The sequence below is a fragment of the Eubalaena glacialis genome, chromosome 7 (assembly GCF_028564815.1).
Source record: "Eubalaena glacialis isolate mEubGla1 chromosome 7, mEubGla1.1.hap2.+ XY, whole genome shotgun sequence".
NCBI classification, from domain to species: domain Eukaryota; kingdom Metazoa; phylum Chordata; class Mammalia; order Artiodactyla; family Balaenidae; genus Eubalaena; species Eubalaena glacialis.
Genome location: NC_083722.1, coordinates 40,166,454 through 40,185,856, shown reverse-complemented (window position 1 = coordinate 40,185,856; position 19,403 = coordinate 40,166,454). Strand labels below are relative to the sequence as shown.

Genomic DNA, 19,403 nt, shown 5'->3' with positions numbered 1-19,403 from the left:
CAGAGTTTCAAAGAGATATTTGTATACCCGTTTTCATAACAGCATTATTCATAATACCAAAAGGTAGAAGCAATCGAAGTGTACATTGATAGATAAATGATTTTAAAAGTGTGGGATATACATACAATGGATTATTCAGCCTTGTAAAGTTGGAAAATTCTCAGCCATGTTACAACTTGGATGAACCTTTAACATGAACTGAAATAAAAGCCAGTCACAAAAGGACAAAAACTGTGTGATACCACTTATATGAGGTACCCAGAGTAGTCAAATTCAGAGACAGGAAGTAGAATGGTGGCTGTCAGGGGCTGGAGGGAGAGGGAGAAGAGGAGTTATTATTTAATAGGTACAGAGTTTCAGTTTTGCAAGAGTTCTAGAGATAGATGGTGATGATGGCTGTATAACAATGTGAACGAGCTTAATGCCACTGACCTGTATACTTAAAAATGGTTAAGATGGTAAATTGTTATGTGTATTTCACCACAATTCAAACAAACAAACAAACAAAACCCTGAGGCCCAGTACCTTTGAATTAGTTGCTCAAGGTCAATCACTAATATATTATGTGGCAGAATCAAAACCAGAGGTCAGATCTTTTAACTCCTGGACTAGTACTTATCTATAACTTCAGGCAGCACTTTCCCCCCACCCCTGGTCAGTTTTGAGTGTTCCACCAACCAGGAAAGAGACAGTACTTATGGAGACAACTATTCCTGGCAGAAAAGAAGGAAATATTGACGTCTTAATAATTTGAAATTTTATAGCCTACTAATAAAGTATAACTGAGTGGATGATAGCACAATTGCAGAAAATATAGCATGAAAGTACATTTAAGCAACTTAAATTGCTAATTTAAATCTCAAAGTATAATTATGTTTTAAGGGTAACACAGGGAATCAAAACTATAGCACATTAAGAGCCAAACGTATGTAACTGACAAAAAATATACAGATTAAAACTGGCATTTTAACAATCGTTTTGTATTAACTTTGAAAAGCACTTAAATGTAACATTGGATAAAAGGGCTTAACATTTAAATATTGTCCATTTTACATGCAAATAGGGAGAAAAATGGCTGGAATTCTCATTCCTTCACTACTTCTGCTGCATTTCTCAACCAATCTGATTGTGACACACTTGGTGCTTCTTCATATCTATAGTATTTTTACCAAAGGGTAATTTAAAATAGAATATTCGAACAGAAGAAGTACTTCCAAGTATTTAGTTCAAGAACCAGAAAGTCAAATTTTAGACTAGTAACTGATTTACTTAATTCAACCTTAAGTAGTTCCATTAAAAAAAGAAAGAAAAAGGTCTGTTCTTCTTGGTACATGTGCTTTAAAGTAAGGTTTAACTTAGGACTCTGATGTCTTTCTACAGAGGTACTATGTATGTTTTGAATACTAAAAAGCATAATAACAAGATATAAGCCCCATCTGTCTTTTTTAAGAAACTCAAACGCTATCTGACATAATTATGGACAAAAAGGGTAAAACAGCATTACTGAGGGTAATTAGTTATCCTTGGTGAGATCTCTGATAATGTACTACATCAACTCTCCTTTCCCCCGCCTCTTAAAAGAGGATGGGCTTTGTTTCTGGCTTCAGGGAAACTGCTCCCAGTCAACATCATCATCCTAGCTGGACCAATGTGAGAACTAGCAAAACAAAGAAACTAGATACCCCTCCCCCTCAACATTCTCTCCAAAGAGAACTACATTACTGACGTCACATTCACTGACAAGTCAGAGTCAGACAGAGACAAAGCAGAACTTCTTAAATGTTTCTTCATTCTCCTTTTATTTTTCTCATTTTTCACCTTCTTCATCTCTTTGGTCCTACCCAATCTTCCTAAGTATCCCTTCCTCTTCATTTCCACTGCAGGCCCTTATTAACAGGCCAAAAATTTTCCTGGCTTGAATCTGGGCACAGAGCTTTGAGGGAACGAATGACTATTCATCCCTAGACTGAAGTAGCAACATCCACACACAGGGGGACTCACTCATGGCCATCGGGACTTCCCAATCCTACAAAGGGAGCCACCCTCGCCACCCTCTCACAGCAGAGGTACAGTGCATTGGGCCTTTTAGTCTGGGCCATGACACTCTGCTACTCATCTCTCTTCCAGATGACCTGTGGGTGTAAATATTCTTCAGAGTACCATCACCTTCAATCTACCTCCCACTCTTTTGCACACAGAACCCTCAACTCATGCCAAACTGCATTAGTCATGCTCAACCAGAGTTTATGCTTATTTACTGCAATCTGGAAATGTGATACCCTGTCACCAATCTGAATCTTCTTAGTTAAAATACTGCATATCTGGGAAAGCCCCTTCAGACACCATTTGACCTAGAAAGTTATTATTTCCTAATGTTTACTATTTTTTATTATTGAAAGTAAGTTTTAATAGAGTTCATTATTTTTAAGACTTTATTTTTAGAAGATGTAGGTTCACAGCAAAACTAAGATAATATACTCTCTGCCTCCACATACATAAAATCTCCTTTACTATCAATATCCCACGTAAAAGTGGTGTATTTGTTACAACTGATGAATCTACACAGACACATCATTATCACCCAAAGTCAATAGTTTACGTCAGAGTTCACTCTTGTTTTGCACATTCTATGGGTTTTAATAAATGTATAATGACATGTTTCCACCACTATAGTATCACAGAATAGTTTCACTGCCCTAAAAATCCTCTGTGCTCTGCCTATTCATCCCTCCCTCCCCTAGCCCCTGGCAACCACTGTCTCCACAGTTTAGCCTTTTCTAGAATGTTATATAGTTGGAATCATACAGTATGTAGCCTTTTCAGATTGGTTTCTTTCACACAGAAATATGCACTTAAGGGTGTTCTGTATCTTTTCATGAAGTGAAAGCTCATTTCTTTTTTGTGCTGGATAGTATTCCACTGTCTAGATGTACCAAAGTTTATTTATCCATTCACTTACTGAAGGATGTTTTGATTGCTTCCAAGTTTTGGCAATTATGAATATAACTGCTGTAAATATGGTAAGAATATTTTAGTTTTGTAAGAAACTGCCAAACTGCCTAACAAAGTGACTGTACCACTTTGCATTCTCACCAGCAATAAATGAGAGTTTCTGCTGCTCCACATCCTTGTCAGCATTTGGCATTGTCAGTGTTCCAGATTTTAGCCATTCTAACAGGTAGGTAGTGGTAACTTATTTTAATTTGCAACTCTCTAATGACATAATGTTGAACATCTTTTTATATGCTTATTTGCACCTGTATATCTTCTTTGGTGAGATGTCAGTTCAACTCTTTTTTGCTTGTTTTCTGAGTTGTTTTCTTATTATTGAGTTTTAAGAGCTTTCTGTATATTTTGGATAATAGTCCTTTATCAGATGTGTCTTTTACAAATGTTTTCTCCCAGTCTGTGGCCTATCTTCTCATTCTCTTGACACTGTCTTTCACAGAGCATAAGTTTTTAATTTTAATGAACTCCAGCTTATCAATTCTTTCTTTAGATCATGCCCCTTTCGTGATGCATTTAAAAAGTCATTGCCTATAATCAATTCACTATGCTGCACACCTGAAACACAATATTGTAAATCAACTATACTTCAATTAAAAAAAAAAAGTCATGGGAAATTCCCTGGCAGTCCGATGGTTAGGACTCCATGCTTTCCCTGCCGAGGGCTCCGGTTTGATGAGCTGTGAGGCACAACCAAAAAAAGTCATGGCCGTACCCAAGATCATCTAGGTTTTTGCCTATGTTATCTTCTAGGACTTTTACAGTTTTGCATTTTATGTTTAGATTTATAATCCATTTTGAGTTAATATTTGTGAAGGATGTAAGACCTGTGTGTAGATTCATTTTTTTACATGTAGATGTCTACTTGATCCGGCAGCATTTGTTGAAAAGAGTATCTTTTCTCCAGTGTACTGTCTTTGCTCCTTTGTCAAAGATCAGTTGACTATATTTGTGTCAGTCCATTTCTGGGCTCTCTCTTCTGTTCCAATTATCTATTTGTTTATTCTTTCACCATTACAACAATATCTTGGTTACTTTATAGGGAGTCTTGAAGTCAGAGAGTGTCCATTCTCCAACTTTGTTCTTCTCCATTGTTGAATTGGCTACTCTGGGTCTTTTGCCTTTCTGTATATAATTTAGAATCAGTTTGTTGATTTCCACACAATAACTTGCTGGGATTTTGATTGGGACTGTGTTCAATCTGCACATCAAGCTGGGAAGAACTAATACCTTGAAAATACTGAGTCTTCCTATCCATGAACATGAAGTATCTCTTCACCTACTTAGCTCTTCTCAGATTCTTTTCATCAGAATTTTGTTGTTTTCCTCATATAGATCTTGTTCACACTTGGATAGCTTTACACTTAAGTACTTTATTTTGGGGGGATAAAAACATAAATGGTAATGTGTTTTTAATTTCAAATTCAACGTGTTCATGCTGGTTTATAGGAAAGCGTTTAATTTTTGTAAATCAATCTTGTATCCTGCAACCTTGTTATAGTTGCTTATTAGTTCCAGGATTTTTTTTGTTGTTGATTCTTTCAAATTTTGCCATCTGCAAAAAAAAAGGTGGTTTTATTTCCTCCTTCCCAATCTGAATATTTTTTATTTCCTTTAATTGTCTTATTGCACTAGCTAGGACTTCCAGTACGATGTTGAAAAGCAGTGGATTTTCCTTTGCCTCACTTCTGATCTGAGCAGAAAACTTCTAATTTCTCATCATTAAGTACGATATTAGCTGAAGATTTTTTGTAAATAGTCTTTATCAAGTAGAGAGAGATCCCCTCCTTTCTTCCTAGTTTCCTGAGAGTTTAATCACAAATAGGTGTTGGATTTTAACAAATGGTTTTTCTGTATCTATGGATATGAACATGTGACTTTTCTTCTTCTTTTTTTTTAAAAAAGGGCTGGGGCCCAAATCGTTCCTGAGCCTTTTATTTATTTTTTTAATTGTTTAATTATTTATTTACGGCTGTGTTGGGTCTTCGTTTCTGTGCGAGGGCTTTCTCTAGTTGCGGCAAGCGGAGGCCACTCTTCATCGCGGTGCACGGGCCTCTCACTATTGCGGCCTCTCTTGTTGCGGAGCACAGGCTCCAGACGCGCAGGCTCAGTAATTGTGGCTCACAGGCCCAGCTGCTCCGCGGCATGTGGGATCTTCCCAGACTAGGGCTCGAATCCGTGTCCCCTGCATTGGCAGGCAGACTCTCAACCACTGCACCACCAGGGAAGCCCCTGACTTTTCTTCTTAGCCTGTTGATATAATGGGTTATATTAATTGATTTTTGAATGTTGAACCAGCCTTGCATGTCTGGGAAAAATCTCATTTGGTCATAGCGTATGTTATTCTTCTTACACATTGCTGGATTTGATTTGCTAATATTTTGTTGATGATTTTTGCATCTATGTTCATGAGAGATAATGGTCTATGATTTTCTTTCCTTGTACTGTCTGTCTGGTTTTGGCATTAGGGTAATGCTGGCTGGCCTCATAGAATGAGTCAGAATGTATTCTTTCTGCTTCACTCTTCTGGAAGAGATTCCAGAGTAGTGGTAAAACTTCTTCCTTAAATGTCCGGTAGAATTCACCAGTGAACTCATCTGAGCCTGGCACTTTCTGTTTTGTAAGGTTATTAATTGTTGGTTCAATTTCTTTAATAGATATGGCCTATACAGATTATTTCTTCTTGGGTGAGCTCTGGCAGACTGCATCTTTCAAGAAATTGGTCCATTACACCTAAGTTATCAAATTTATGGGCATTACATCTGTTTGTTACCAACATGACTTGCTCATAATATTCCTTTATTATCCATTGAATGTGCATGGGATCTGTAGTGATGTTCTCTCTTTCATTTCTGATTTTAGTAATTTGTATCTTCTCCTTTTTTTTCTTAGCCTGGCCAGAGGTTACTGACTTAGATCAATCTTTTCAAAACACCAGTTTTAGGTTTTATTGATTTTCTCTATTGATTTTCTATTTGCAATTTCACTGCCTTCTGCTCTAATCTATATTTTTCTTCTGATTTAATTTGCTCTTATTTTTCTAGTTTCCTAAAGTGGAAGCTTAGATTATAGATTTTAGGTTTTTCTTTTTTTCTAACATATGTATTCAATGCTATAAATTCCCCTCTGAGCACTGCTTTAGCTGCATTTCACAATTCTGATAGGTGTTATTCTCATTTTCATTTAGTTCAAAGTACTTTTAGATTTCTCTTGAGATTTCTTCTTTGATCCATATGTTATTCAGAAGTGTGGGGATTTTTCCACTATCTTTCTGTTGTTGCTTTCTAGTTTAATTCCATTGTGGTGTGAGAGGATACACTGTACAACTTCTATTCTTTTAAGTTTGTTAAGGTGTTTTATGGCCCAGAATCTGGTTTACCTTGGTGAAAAGTTTCATGTGAGCTTCAGAAGAATGTCTATTCTGCTGCTGTTGGATGAAGTAGTCTGCAGATGTCAATTATATCCAGCATAATGATGGTGTTGTTGAGCTCAACTATGTCCTTATGGTTTTCTGCCTGCTGGGTCTGTCCATTTCTGATAACGAAGTGTTGAAGTCTCCAACTAAAATAGTGGAGACTTCGTCTATTTCTCCTTTCAGTTCTATCAGTTTTGCCTCACAGAGTTTGATATCCTGTTGTTAGGCACATATACATTAAGAATTCTTATGTCTTCCTGGAATACTAACCCCTTTACCATTATATACTATCCCTCTTTATCCCTGATAATTTTCTTTGGTCTGAAGTCTGCTCTGACTGAATATAGCTACTTCTGCTTTCTTTGGATTAGTGTTAGCACAGTACATCTTTCTCCATCCCTTTATTCTTAATGTATATGTACATTTATATTAGAATTTTCTTGAAAACAACGTAGAGTTGGGTCTTGTTTTGTGATCCATTCTGACAATCTCTTTCATTTGTACATTTAGACTACTGAGGTTTAAAAGTGGTTATTGATATAGCGGGATTAATATCTACCATATTTGTTACTGTTTTCTATTTGTTGCTCTTGTTCTTTGTTCTGATTTTTCTCTTCTACTCTTTTTCTGCCTTTTAGGTTTTAATTGAACATTTTACATGATTCCATTTTCTCTCCTTTCTTAGCATAACAATTAGTTTTTTTTCTTTTAATGAGGTTGTCAGTTTGCAATGTACATTTACAACTAATCCAAGTGAAATCATAAATGACACTACCCACTTCATGGATAGTGCAGGTATCATATAATAGCAAAATACTCCTAATCTCTCCCTCCTGTCCCTTGTATCACTGCTGTCATTCATTTCACTTATTCATATATATATACACACACAGACACATATGTATATGTATGTATACAGACACAGATACACACAAACACATATAATTGAACACAAGCATACATAATTGATTACACTGTTGCTGTTATTATTTTGAACAAATTGTTATATTAGATCAATTAAGAATAAGAAAAATAGGGACTTCCCTGGTGGTCCAGTGGTTAAGACTCCACACTCCCAGTGCAGGGGGCCCGGGTTCCATCCCTGGTCAGGGAACTAGATCCTGCATGACGCAACTAAAGATCCCGCATGACGCAATGAAAATCTTGCAGGCGGCAACGAAAATCCCATGTGCTGCAACTAAGACCCAGCGCAGCCATATTAAATAAATAAATAAATAAACAAATAAATAAATAACGTATTTTAAAACAAGAATAAGAAACTTTTAAAAGAACAAGACTTTTAATCCTACCTTCACTTACTCATTCTCCAATGTGTTTTCTTTCTTTGTATAGATCTGAGTTTGTGACCTACAGTTTTCCTTCTCTCTGAAGAACTTTCACATTTCATGCAAGGGAAGACTACTGGCAACAAAGTCCCTTAATTTTGGTTTGTCTGAGAAATTATTTCTCCTCAACTTTTGAAGGATAACTTTGCAAAGTACCAAATCCTAGGCTGGGAGGTTTTTTTTTTCCCTCAGTATTTTAAATATTTCACTTCACTCTCTGCTTCCTTACATGATTGCTAAGGAGAAGTCATATACAACTTTTATTTTTGTTTCTCTATCAGTAAACTGTTTCTCTCCTCTGGCTTCTTTCAAGATTTTTTCTTTATCGCTGATTTTCTGCATTACGAATATGATTTACCTATGTGTAGTTTTATGGGCATTTATTTTCCTTGGTGTTCTCTTAGCTTCCTAGATCTGTGGTTTGCTGTCTGATGTTAATTTAGGAAAATTTTCAGTCATTATTACTTTAAATATTTCTTCTGTTCCTTTCTTTCTTCTCCTTCTAGTATTCCAATTATGCATATGTTACATCTTTTGTAGTTGTCCCACAGTTCTTGGGTAGTCTTTTCCATTTCTTTTCCCAGTCTTTTTTCTCTTTGCTTTTTAGTTTTGAAAGTTTCTACTGACATATCCTCAAGCTCAGAAATTCTTTTCTCAGCTGGGTCCAGTCTACTAATGAGCCCATCAAAGGCATTCTTCAATTCTATTACAGTTTTTCATCTCTGGCTTTTTTGTTTTGTTTTGTTTTCTTAGAATTTCTACCTTTCTGCTTACATTATCCATCTGTTCTTGCATGTTGTCTACTTTTTCCATTAAAATCTTTAGCATATTAACCACAGATTTAAAAAATCCCTGGTCTGATAATTCTAACACTCCTGTCATGTCTGACTCTGGTTCTGATGCTTGTTCAGTCTCTTCAAACTGTGTTTTTCGTCTTTTCCTTTTCTGTCGAAAGGTGTACATGAATATACTGTGTAAAAGGAACTGCAGAAAAGAGCCTTTTAGGTGTAGGGGGAGGGGAAGCATTCTGCAGTCCTATGATTAGGCCTCAGCCTTTTGGTGAGCCTGTGCCCCTGGACTATGAACTTCATCAGTGCTTCTCAGTTTTCTTCCCCATTTATGGGACAGGATGGCTAAGGGGACTGAAGCTGGGCATTTCCCTTCCTCTAGGTCAGTTAGGCTCTGATAAACCCACAGCAGGTAAGGTTCTGGTAAAATAATTTCTCCTGAGGGCAGGCCTTAAGAAAAACACAATATTCTGGGTAATTTCAAAACAGTTACTTTTCCCCTTCCCTGCCAGAAGAATTAGGGGATTTTTTCCCTCCAATATTCACTGGGAAAACCTGGTAGAGATTCTTGAAGTAAAACTCACGAAAGTGTGGGGACACTCCTCGAGTCTTCATCTCTCAGGCTTGTCCACACTGAGCCTCCAGCAATTTGTCAATTACAGTTCTGGTTTTTCTACCCCAGTACTGGTTCCCACAGGTTTCCACTGGTGGTTTCTGCTCTGGTACATTTTAATTCTCTGAATAATTTTCAGTGCACATTAAGCTGCATATTCTTCTGCCTTGGGTATTCCACATGTTTAACACCTTTCTCGTTTTATGACCTGGAATCTTTGACTCCATCCTGAAGATGCCACCAGGTCAAGAGATCACTGAAATATCTGACATGGAAAAACCTTAAGGAATCTTTACTAAGAGAGTTCTTACAAGACAAATTAACAGTTGAGGAAGGATTACCACATAAGGTTTCACAATACAGTCGTATCTTTTAATAGCAAGAAGAAGGGGCTTCCCTGGTGGCGCAGTGGTTGAGAATCCACCTGCCAATGCAGGGGACGTGGGTTCGAGCCCTGGTCCGGGAAGATCCCACATGCCGTGGAGCAACTAAGCTTGTGTGCCACAAATACTGAGCCTGCGTTCTAGAGCCCGCGAGCCACAACTACTGAACCCAGGTGCCACAACTACTGATGCCCACGTGCCTAGAGCCCATGCTCCGCAACAAGAGAAGCCACCACAATAAGAAGCCACGCACCACAACGAATAGTAGTCCCTGCTCACCACAACTAGAGAAAGCCCGTGTGCAGCAATGAAGACCCAATGCAGCCAAAAATAAATAAATTTATATATAAAAAGAAAAAAAACAAGAAGAAGAAGAAGCAGTAGCAGCTGCGGCATCTAACACCTATTCATTGCTTACCATGCCAGGTGCTGTTCTAAAAGCTTTTACATGCATTAACTCCTCAAATTCCCTCAAAACCCTATGAGGTAAGTACTGTTTTCCTTATTTTATAGGTGAAGAAACTGAGTCATTGAAAGATAAAATAATTTCCTAAAGGTCATACTGCTACTGCATTGTTGAACTAGAAGTCAAACCCAGATGGTATGACTTCAAGGTTCATACTGTTACTCTACTGTCCTTTAATAAAGAAGAATATTTAAGAATTTAACTGTAAGTGAGCCAAGTAAATTATGGTTTGTTCATTCTTAGTAAGCAGCCCAGATTCTGTTTTTGAGATGGCTGTCTAATATATTTTATTTTTTGATCACTATTTATATACCTTGCCCCAACACAGCAAAGAGAATTATCAATCCACAGAGACAAAAAGTACATTCGTGGTCACCAGGGGCTCTATGAATGAGGAGTGACTGCTTAATGGGTATGGAGTTTCCTTTTGGGGTAATAAAAATGTGTTGGAACTAAACAGATGATGACTGCACAATTCTGTGAATGTACTAAATGCCAATGAATTGTACGCTTTAAGTGGTTAACTTGTTATGTGAATTTTATCTCAACTGAAACAGAAAGAACAATCTACAACATTTTGGTTAATAGTAGGGGGAAGGTTCTAAAATATTAGTGAGTAGGAAAAAAGTAGGTTACACAATTATATATAGCACAATACCAAATTTGAAAAACAAAATTTTTTATGCTTTTAATATTTGGATACATACACTAACAGTGTCTATATCTGTATTTCAGAATAAATGTTTTTTCTTTATATTTTCTGTATCTTCTAGGTCATATATTTCTTTTATTATGAGGACAAATACATTTTTTAAAGAATTTAATCACAAATAAGTTTAGTGATGTAATTGATTTAAAAGTCCTCAAATAATAAAATAGTTGAACTAAATTCAAATGTATCAATACCTATAGCAAATGTGAATAGTCTCAACACACCAATTAGAAGAGATTGTCAGAAAGGAAAAAAAAATAGCCTAACTATATGCTGTCTATAAGAAACTCCAAATATAATAATATAGGTAGGCTGAAAGTAAAAGGCTAGGAAAAGATACAGCATGCAAACACTAATCAAAGAAAGCCAGAGTGGCTATATTAATATCAGACTTCAGAATGAAGAAAATTACCAGCGACAATGAAGGACATTACACAATAATAAATGGGTCACGCACCTTGAAGACATAATCCTAAATGTGTATGCACTTAACGACAAAGCTTCAAAATACATGAACCCAAAACTGACAGAACTGAAAGGAGAAACAGACAAGTCCAAAACTGAAGTTGGAGACTTCAACACTCTTTTCTCAGTAATAGATAGAACTAGTTGATCCCCCCAATAAAAATCTATAAAGGTATAGAGAAATTGAACAACAGCATCAACCAACTACATCTAACTAACATTTATACAACACTCCACCCAACAATAGCAAAATGCACATCCTTTCGAGGTACACATGAAATACTCACCAAGATAGACAGTATTTCTTGGGTGTATCTCCTGGGTCATAAACACCTTAACAAATTTAAAAGAACTGAAATCATACAAAGTATGCTCTCTTAACGTAATAGAATTAAACTAGAAATGATCAAACAAGATAACAGAAAAATTACCAAACATTTGGAAACTTAACTACATACTTCAATATAATCCATGGGTCAAACAGGAAGTCTCAAGGGAAATTAGGAAATACTTTGAACTGAATGAAAATGACAATACAGTATTTCAAAATTTATGGTAGGCAGCTGAAAGCAGCACTCTGAGGGAAATTTACAGTTGTTATAGACTAAACATTTGTATCCTCCCCCCACCAAATTTTTATTTTGAAACTTAATCCCCAATGTGAGTGTATTTCGAAGTTGAGCCTCTGAGAGGTGATTAGGTCCTGAGGGTAGAGCCCTCATGAATGGCATTAGCATCCTTATTTAAAAACATCCCAGAAAGGATACAGCAAGAAGGCCACCTTATGAAGTAGGAGACTAGCCCTCAACAGACACTGAATCTGCCAGCATCTCTATTTTAGACTTCCCAGCCTCCAGAAATGTAAGAAATAAATTTCTGTTGTTTACAAGCCACCCAGTCTATAGTAGTTTATTACGGCAGCCCAAACAGACTAAGAGAATAATATTAAATACCTACATTATAAAAGAAAGGTCTCAAATCAATGACCCCAAGCTTACATCTTAAGACACTAGAAAAAGAAAAAAATAAACTCAAGTCAAGCAGAAGGAGGGAAATAATAAAATTAAGAGCAGAAATCCAGGGACTTCCCTGGTGGCGCAGTGGTTAAGAATCCGCCTGCCAATTCAGCGACACAGGTTCAAGCCCTGGTCTAGGAAGATCCCACATGCCGCAGAGCAACTAAGCCTGTGCGCCACAACTATTGAGCCTGTGCTCTAGAGCCCGTGCTCTGCAACAAGAGAAGCCACCACAATGAGAAGCCCGCGCACCGCAACAAAGAGTAGCCCCGCTCACCGCAACTAGAGAAAGCCAGCGCACAGCAATGAAGACCCAACGCAGCCAAAATAATAATAATAATAATAATAATAATAATAATAATAATAATAATAATAATAAGTAAAAAGAGCAGAAATCCATGTAACTGAAAACAGAGAAACAGAGGAAAATCAATGAAACCAATGAAACCAAAAGCTGGTTTTCTTAAAATTAAGAAATCTATCAAGATTATTAAAGAAAAAAAGAGAGGAGACACAAAATATCAAGAATAAGAGAGGGTTATCACTACAGACACAGAAAGCATTAGAATGATAATAAAGGATAGTACAAACAATTCTACACACATAAATTCAATGATTTAGTGAAAAGGACCAACTCCTTGAAATTACGCAAAGTCACCCAAGATGAAAGATAACCTGAACAGATCTAGAACTATAAAAATAAACTGAAGGGCTTCCCTAGTGGCGCAGTGGTGAAGAATCCGCCTGCCAATGCAGGGGACATGGGTTCGAGCCCTGGTCCGGGAAGATCCCACATGCCGCAGAGCAACTAAGCCCGTGCACCACAACTACTGAGCCTGGGCTCTTGAGCCCACGAGCCACAACTACTGAGCCCGCGCACCGAGAGCCCGTGCTCCACAACAAGAGAAGCTACCACAATGAGACGCCCACGTACCGCAACGAAGAGTAGCCCCCACTCGCCGCAACTAGAGAAAGCTCACGTGCAGCAACGAAGACCCAATGCAGCCAAAAATAATTAAAAAAAAAAAAAAAAAGAACACTCCAGGCCCAGAAGGTTTCACTAGCAAATTCTTTAGAAGAAGATGGCCACCAATTCTACGCAATTTGTTATAGAAAACAAAAAAGTTGGTACAACATACCAGAGTTTATAGAGCTGCAGGCCACTAGCCACATGTAGCTACTGAGTGCCTGAAGTGGAACTACAGCCACACGCTGAAATGATACTATTTGGGCTATACCAAGTTAAATAAAATGTATTATTAAATGCTCTTTAAAGTCTTAGTAAGACTTAGGTCAGATAAGGTCTGCTTTCCTATTCACTTCTGATTTCTAAATACAAAAGACAATTGTAAAACTAAAAAAGGAAAAAATGACTTTGAAGTGGCTACTAAGCCAAAGCCTGACCCACTGTAGAATTCAATTACTTTTAAGACCATCTAAAAACAAAGTACAAGCAAAACTCTTAGAAATCATAAGAGGAAACTGGAAGGACACTGATCACTACCAAGTAAAATCCAGAGGCTCAAAGCATTCCTACCTGGAGCCAAATGTCTGACATTGACGTTCTCTTTGTAAAGAAAGGAAACCATAAGCTCTTTAAAGTTAAAAGGAGAAGAATTAAGAGGGTTTTTTAAAAAGGGATTTTTTTTTTCAAGATAAAGATTACAGAATGAACTAATTTCTAAGTGATAAATATCTTTGCCATTCCAAGGAAAAACTCATTAGAGCACTGTGTGGCTAATGTCAAAGCATCATTACAGGAAGAGAATGGAGTTTGCTTTTCAGTAAAAAGATACCCTCTTCAAAGATTCCTCAAGTTAACTGCACGACTAATAGGAGGTTTTTAAAAATAAAATAACAGCTACATTTCGAGCAATAATTAAGGAATATAAACTGCATCATAAAAATTAAGATATCAGATAAAGCTTAAAAGCCCTATACTTCAATTACTTTAGACACTAATCACCATTCTGTTAAGAAAAATAACCACATATTTTTCAGTAGTTATATAGCCCCCACACCCACAGTTTTGCTTTCTGTGGTTTCAGTTACCCAAGACCAACCTCAATCTGAAAATACTAAATGGAAAATTCCAGAAATACACAATTCGTAAGTTTTAAGCTGCACACCATTCTAAGTGGCGTGATGAAATCTCATGCCTTCCCGCTCCATCCCACCCAGAACCCCCAACCATCGACATCATCTGCTCCTGACATCCAACCATTCACATTGTCATGGCTTGATGATCCAGGATCACCCAAAGCAAATGATCCTCCATGTAGGTATTTTATCATCTCACATCATCACAAGAAGGGTGAATACAAACAATAAAATATTTTGAGAGAGAGAGACAGAAGGAGAGAGGGAGGGAGAGAGACCACATTCACATAACTCTTATTACAGCATACTGTTATAACTGTTCTATTTTATTACTAGTTATTGTTAATCTCTTATTGTGCCTAATTTATAAATTAAACTTTATCATAGGTATGTATGTACAGGAAAAACCACAGTATATATGGGGTTCAGGACTATCCGTGGTTTCAGGCATCCACTGGGGGTCTTGGAATGTTCCCCCAAGGACAAGGGGGGGACTACTGTAAGGATAAATTAGATATTCACCATGATTTGAATAGGAAGCAATTATGCTTGCTTCCTGATTTATAAGAGACATGCTGTGGTCTGATTCAGTGGCAAGGGTACACAACGGCACTTATTAAAAATTCCCATCATGTAACAATTCAGTAAACCTTAAGAATTACTCATCTGAAACAATTTCAGCATATATGTAAACATTTTTGTGACGGGGAAATGGACATATCTCCTCCATTGTAAGTCTTACTTTTCACCTCATTTTTAATATTTCTGAAATCAAAATGCATCATATGATCAAATATGTTCATTTAATATGATAATGCTCTTCCCTTCTCCTCACAAGAAAAGTAGTCATTAAACCAATGATGCATATTAAAATTACTGTCACATAAGAATCAAAGAAGCACAGGAAGTTTTATGTGTTTATGTTTTACTATGATAGGGATATACTCTCTACGTAACGAAACACTTTTTAACTAGATTCTATCTAAGCTATAGCCCTTACCAATGCATACACACAAAAAAGTTAAGAATTATATATATATATACATTTTTCTTGGATGTGGGCAAATCTCACTTTAATTCCAAATGGCTTCATTTACAGCACATTCAATAATGAACAAACAGTAGAGGTGTGACTTTTGAACATATGAATATATAAAAGTCCCTTGAAATTCAGGTAGTCAAGATGAGGGCATTTCACAAGGAAAGCACCCCCGCCACCTCCCATTTTTCTGAAGACTGTTGTACACTCATTTTAAAAGATGATGAGACATACTCAGAAGTTCAAAGTAGTAGGATGTGCCTTGCAGGGAGAGAAGAAAACCTTTTTTCAGATTGTTGGATAAATACATATCAGCAATTCCACTTGACAAAGGCTGATGGATGTCCTCCCTGAGTCAGGCTAGGGCAGAACACTTAGTGAAAGGGGGGCTCTGAGCAGGGATGGGAAACTGGGAGAAAGGGAGAACCTGATACCACACAGTACCAACCAGTTCCCCTCTAACACGCCACGCCGTGACCCGAGACATGGGTGTACAAGAGCAGCCACCGGGGTGGCGACTGACTGTCCTCACTGCCAGGAATCGACAAAGGGCTTCAATTTGGCCCATGGACAAAATCCTTGACCAGCAAACTCAAACTGTCACTGAATTTAAATCATAAAGGATCTAAGGAAATTCTTGTTTTACGTATATGCATATATGGACTCCTTACACGATTAACATTCCTCTTCTAAGGTTTGTTCTATAAACTGGAATGGCCTAAGCATCATATAATTTTGATTTTATTTTACGTGTTCAAAAGAGAAAGGAGGGAACGGAGAGAAAAGTGTCATAAATTCTTCAACTCGGGGGCTCAGCACATACAACAGCCTCCTCGGACAAAAGGTTCATCCGCATTGTTGGGTAGTTTCAATGCTGAGCGAAGACTAGGGGAGCCCATCGCACCACCCACAGAAAGAAGTCTACAGTTACTCTATCACAGTACTCTAGCTAAAGCATAGGTTTCAAACTACAGAGAGTTTCAACTTAACATCTAAAATTTTAAACTGTAGCATTTCAGCAACAAATAAGCTCAGAAGCTCATCTCAGAGGTAAAATTAAAGACCTATTGCCCTGATGTATGAAAGTCAAGCTGTCAGTCTCAGCTACATCCTACTTCCAGGCTTAGGCAGACACATAAGGTGGTGGTGGCTCCTTGGCGGCGCCATTCACAGTGGCATCATCGTATGGGGGTGCATAGCACCGTAGTGTCATTGCTGGTAACAGAGGCCAGGACATCGGAGGAGTTCCTGCCACTGATGAATCGGTAGCAGTTCCAAACACAGCTAATCAAGTAACCCTTAAAAGTAAAGATAGTGCTGATAAACAGAATAATAATAAAGACCAAACAAGGTAGGATTCACTGACATGATATCATCTTTGTAAGGAAAATCAGGAGGCAGCTGTCGTATGTATTCCTGGATGGAGTTTGGATAAACAAGCACAGTGACTGCAACCAAAGTGTTCAGGGCAAAATCAAAGATCTGGTAACAGAAGAATGGGATGATCCAGGCCGCATGTTGCTTGTATGCTCCATAAATAGCCACTGCACAGATCAGGATCATGAGAAGAGAAATTGCAATAGCAATGCACATGCTGGCATCATCCATGAACTCAAAGTCACCTCCGAGTTCAAAACTTGAAAAGTGATACTGATCTGGATCAGCCAGGGCGCTCAACAGAAGCAGCAGTACCATGGCATTGATGATCAGGTACCAGACGCCAAGCAGGATGGTGCCGGTGCAGACATGGCAGCACAGGCAGCAGCTGTTAGAGTAGAACCGCGTCCAGGGGGCCACCATCTTCATCACTCAGGCCGCCGGCGCAGCAGCGTGAGCGCGCGCCCAAGTTTGCGGGAGCTTCAGCCGCATTGGTCCGGGCCCAACGCATGGCTGCTGCCGGCTCCTCAGCCACTCCTGCTCGCGCTCCTAGCCCCGCTCGCTGCCCGCTAGCCCTTGCTCCACGCCTCCCCCGAGAGCTCCGAGCAGTTGCTTCCAAGAATTATATTTTTTTAAAAAGCAATTATGCCGGGCTTCCCTGGTGGCGCAGTGGTTAAAAATCCACCTGCTAATGCAGGGGACAAGGGTTTGAGCCCTGGTCCGGGAAGATCCCACATGCCGCGGAGCAACTAAGCCCGTGCGCCACAACTACTGAGCCTGCGTGACACAACTACTGAAGCCCACGTGCCTAGAGCCTGTGCTCCGCAACAAGAGAAGCCACTGCAATGAGAAGCCCACCCACCACAAGGAAGAGTAGCCCCCGCTCACCACAACGAGGGAAAGCCCGCACGCAACAACAAAGAGCCAACGCAGCCAAAAATAAATAAATAAATAAAATAAATTAAAAAAAAAAAAAGCAATTATGCCTAAGTATTTATTTTTTAAATGGTCAGTGGTTTTACAACTATTTATTTTCTTTCTAACAATAAGTATATGGATATTAATAAAGAATTAAATTTGGTTAAAAATTTTTAAGGAACTGTTGATCCTGAAAAGCAGAATCCTTGGAACCTAACATTCCAGATCAAAGACATTTCCATTATCAAAATGGCTCTGGCTACCATAAGAAAAAAGATGCTGCTTTGAAATTATATTTTTGCACTTCTACCAAACCCTTAAATATATATTTGGTCTACTGAGAAATAATACAACTAATTATAAAGGAAACAGTGTTAGCACGAACAGTTCACATTAAAACTACTCACATTACAATTTCCAAGTAGTTAAAACATCTGACGCTTCGTACCTAGACATGCAAATATTTTATTTACTACACTTTAAAGATCTATCACTGTTTCACCTGATCTCTTGATTTCCATGCTTCATAGAGGTTCAGGACCCACATGACTGCATTTTAGAGATTAATCTGAACAGTAGAGCCACTTCACACTGCCTGTGACTCCTGAGGAACTACCTGGACACGACCACCAAACAAATGACCACTTGGTGTCAGTACAACCAACTGGCTTGTACAAACCTGCAGGCTTCCTTCTCTGAAGCCAAAATAGCCCATCGCCTTTTAAACATAATGTACACCTTATAATGTAAAGATATTTAAGGATTTTGGATCTCATTTACATATTGAAATGTCCCTTCTAAAAACACTTCCCATACAAATCACAATCAGCTTAGGCTAGCATTTCTTTTATCAAAAAATAAATCTTATCTTCAAGGGGTACTCCTATTTCTGATACTGGAGGGATCTAGAGATCAGAACTGAAACAGAGAGTATCTTTTTTTCTTTTTTTAAAGAGGTAAAGAATATTTTTTAATTTTTTTTTTAACACAGCAGGTTCTTATTAGTTATCCATTTTATACATATCAGTGTATACATATCAATCCCAATCACCCAATTCATCACACCCCCACCCGCACCCCCCCCAGCGGCTTTCCCCGCTTGGTGTCCATACATTTGTTCTCTACATCTGTGTCTCAATTTCTGCCCGGCAAACCGGTTCATCTGTACCATTTTTCTAGGTTCCACATACATGCGTTAATATACGATATTTGTTTTTCTCTTTCTGACTTACTTCACTCTGTATGACAGTCTCTAGATCTATCCACGTCTCAACAAATGACCCAATTTCGTTCCTTTTTATGGCTGAGTAATATTCCATTGTATATATGTGCCACATCTTCTTTATCCATTCGTCTGTCGATGGGCATTTAGGTTGCTTCCATGACCTGGCTATTGTAAATAGTGCTGCAATGAACACTGGGGTGCATGTGTCTTTTTAAATTGTGGATTTCACTGGGCATATGCCCAGTAGTGGGATTGCTGGATCATACGGTAATTCTATTTTTAGTTTTTTAAGGAACCTCCATACTGTGCTCCATAGTGGCTGTATCAGTTTACATTCTCACCAACAGTGCAAGAGGGTTCCCTTTTCTCCACACCCTCTCCAGCATTTGTTGTTTGTAGATTTTCTGATGAAGCCCATTCTAACTGGTGTGAGGTGATACCTCATTGTAGTTTTGATTTGCATTTCTCTAATAATTAGTGATGTTGAGCATCTTTGCATGTGCTTCTTGGCCATCTGTATGTCTTCTTTGGAGA

General features: G+C 38.1%; 1 protein-coding gene and 1 pseudogene across 2 annotated transcripts in view; both read right to left on the bottom strand.

Annotated features, from left to right (window-relative positions):
- ILRUN (inflammation and lipid regulator with UBA-like and NBR1-like domains) overlaps positions 1–19,403 on the bottom strand; it is a 114,641-nt gene that overhangs the window by 37,141 nt on the left and 58,097 nt on the right. The window lies entirely within an intron of this gene.
- Positions 16,473–17,194, bottom strand: LOC133094534 (lysosomal-associated transmembrane protein 4B-like; annotated as a pseudogene).